Raw genomic sequence first — 3074 nt, 5'->3', positions numbered from 1 at the left:
GGGGGGCACTTCCAGGGAGCCGGGCGATGCCCGCACGCGGTGGGGGTGCGTTCGTCCACTGCGAGGCCCAGCTGACCAGAGTTTCCCCTGGTGGGCACTTTTGGGTCTTTAAAAAGTGATGTGCGTGTGTGTGTGTGCGTGTATCTGTGTATGTGTGTGTGTCTGTGTATATATGCGTCTCTGTGTGTGTCTGTGTGTGTATCTGTATATGTGTGTCTGTGTATATGTGTGTGTGAGTGTATCTCTCTGTGTGTTTAAGTGTGTCTCTGTGTACATATGTGTCTGTATGTCTGTGCATATCTGTGTGTGTCTGTGTATGTCTCTGTGTGTGTCTGTGTGTTTGTGTGTCTCTCTGTGTGTATATGTGTATGTCTGCACGTGTCAAGGGCCTCGCACTCAGCCTCGACAGCACAACAAGATCTAAGCGGTTATAACATCTACAAAACTAAGGCCCCAAATTGCCGCTGAGGACAAAGATCTGAAGGCCCGACTCAGCCCCACACAACGCAGGTTCTCTGGGGGCGTGGAGGCCTCACCCACTGGTCCCCCACACCCAGGCCACGCGGGTGACAGACAGACATGATCTACATTCTAACACACGGGTTAATGAAAGGACCACTGGTTCCTGGTAACCCATAATTCTCCGAGATAAAGGACCCCTCCTGTCCACTGCACAGCCAGTCACCTGGGACGGAGTGGCCGTGGCCGCGGCTCCTGGCTGAGCGCTGACATCTCAGGTCTGCAGGGGTCGTGTGTGCAGTGGGCACAGCCAGCGAGAACACGGATGACAATAAGGCTCCTGCCACCTTACCAGGGCTGGAAACAGGAGGTGATGACAGCTTCCCCCCCAAACCCCCGGGGTCTCACCCAGAAGCACCGGCGTAAGAGCAGGACGGTAGCAAAGACCCCTCCAGCTCCCCAGGGGACGTCTGAACAAGAGGACGTGGTGGGATGGTCCCCAAGAACCCCGATGGGAACGTGGTCTGCAGGACCCCAAAGAAAGCTGCCGAGATCGGGGTGGGCCACAGCCTCTCTCCCAGCGACACGTCAGAGCGTGACACGGCGGGGCCGAGTCCAGGCTCCCCAGGAGTAACGGTGCCAGAGACAAGGAAACCTTAGCAAACCCCATACAGAGTTATTGCTGTGTGCGTGCATGCACATGCATGCATATGTGTGGGTGGGTGCATACACGTGTGTGCGTGCATGTGTATATATGTGCGTGTGTGTGGTACGAGATAATACAACTTGTTTAATTAACAAACATATAATGTGTCATACCCTATGTCCACATGCGCACACCTTCCCCCCTAGATGCAATGAGACACCAGGCTTGCTTAGCACGGTCACTGTGTACAAAGCGCATAAACGTCGTTTCTTAGCAGTAACACCGCCCCTCGTCCCTTCACTCTCATTCTCGTTTATTCCTCTGACCACAGTGAAGACTCGACCATGAAGGCTGACCCCCGCGAACCCCTCTCGGCGGGAGGGGCAGTGCCGCCCCCGCGGGCAGCTCGTCGTCCCTTCACTCTCATTCTCGTTTATTCCTCTGACCCCCGAGAACCCCTCTCAGCGGGAGGGGCAGTGCCTCCCCCGTGGGAGCTCCTGGCCGATGCCCACCCGGTAACCTCGATCCTCACGTCCTCAAAGTCTGTGATGATTGATGGCCGTTCTCTGAAGGACATCACAGAAGAGCAGGGTTTGCTGTGCGTTTCCTGTCGGATTAAACGTCTAAATAAACCCCTTTTCTGGCAAATTTGGACGTTGGTTCTTTGAAGACAAGGGTCTTCTGAGTCCGCTAGGAGCGTCAGACACAGGGTCCTCCCTGACCTGGACACCTGGCCCTCCTGCCGGGGAACCTCCCTCGCTCCCTGCCCGTCCCAGGCACTGTCGGATTAAACGTCTAAATAAACCCCTTTTCTGGCGAATTCGGACGTTGGTTCTTTGAAGACAAGGGTCTTGTGAGTCAGCTGGGAGCGTCAGACAGAGGGTCCTCCCTGCGCTGGACACCTGGCCCTCCTGCCGGGGAAACCCTCCCTCGCTCCCTGCCCATCCCAGGCCCAGGAGGAGGACAGGACCCCAGAGAGGAGAGAGGGCAGGTGGCAGCCTCGGGCGCGGCGGCTGATCCAGGGCGGGGCCCGCCCTGTAGAGCCCTCCTGACGCTGTGGTCAGAGTCCTGGCCCAGCAGTGTTTCCGACGGCAGGGGGGTGTGGCATCTTTTTTTTTTAATTAATATATTTTTATTGATTTCAGAGAGGAAGGAGGAGGGAGAGAGAGAGAGAGAAACATCGATGATGAGAGAGAATCATGGACCGGCTGCCCACGCCCCCCACTGGGGATGGAGCCTGCAACCCGGGCCTGGGCCCCGACTGGGAATCGAACCACTGAGCCCTGCCTGCCGGGCGAGACGTTGCTGCTGGCTGAAGCTGGGGTTTCTGAGCACCCATCACGCGCAGGCCTGTGCACAAAGCTGGGCTTTTGTTTGGTTGGTTTTGTTTTCTGTGTTTGGAAGGCAGTTGTGGAAACCCAGCTGCATTAGTCTCCGCGAGATAAGCCCGAATCCGTCCATTTCTACGGAGTCGGAGGAAGGCTCTCGGGCCCCCACCATCGGGTCCCTGCAGACCAGCCTCAGGGGCCGGTTCCAGTTGGCAAACAGCCGAGTCGCCCGTGGAGGGCTGGGTCCCCCCCCCGACAGCCAGGGAACCCCGTTTCCCCTCTACGGAGTCGGAGGAAGGCTCTCGGGCCCCCACCATCAGGTCCCTGCTGTCCAGCCTCGGGCTGGTTCCAGTTGGCAAACAGCCGAGTCGCCCATGGAGGGCTGGGTCTCCCCGACAGCCAGGGAACCCCATTTCCCCCATCCTCGCGGTAACCCCCCTCCCCATTGGAGAACAGCGAGCACCCGCCCTGGTGAGCTCTCCCGGCATCTGGGGACTCGCTACGTCCTGGAGGGGGGGGCCTTGTCCCCTCTCCAGGCGTAGAGAGTGAGGTCCCTCCTTCAGGGTCTCCCAGCTCATGGGGCACAGACCTGACCACCCCCCGCTGGGCGGTCAGGGCCCCGTCCGCCCTCCCCTGACCCC

The sequence above is a fragment of the Myotis brandtii genome, unplaced genomic scaffold (genome assembly GCF_000412655.1).
Source record: "Myotis brandtii unplaced genomic scaffold, ASM41265v1 scaffold35, whole genome shotgun sequence".
Classification (NCBI taxonomy): Eukaryota; Metazoa; Chordata; class Mammalia; order Chiroptera; family Vespertilionidae; genus Myotis; species Myotis brandtii.
Note: the sequence above shows the minus strand (reverse complement) of the source record.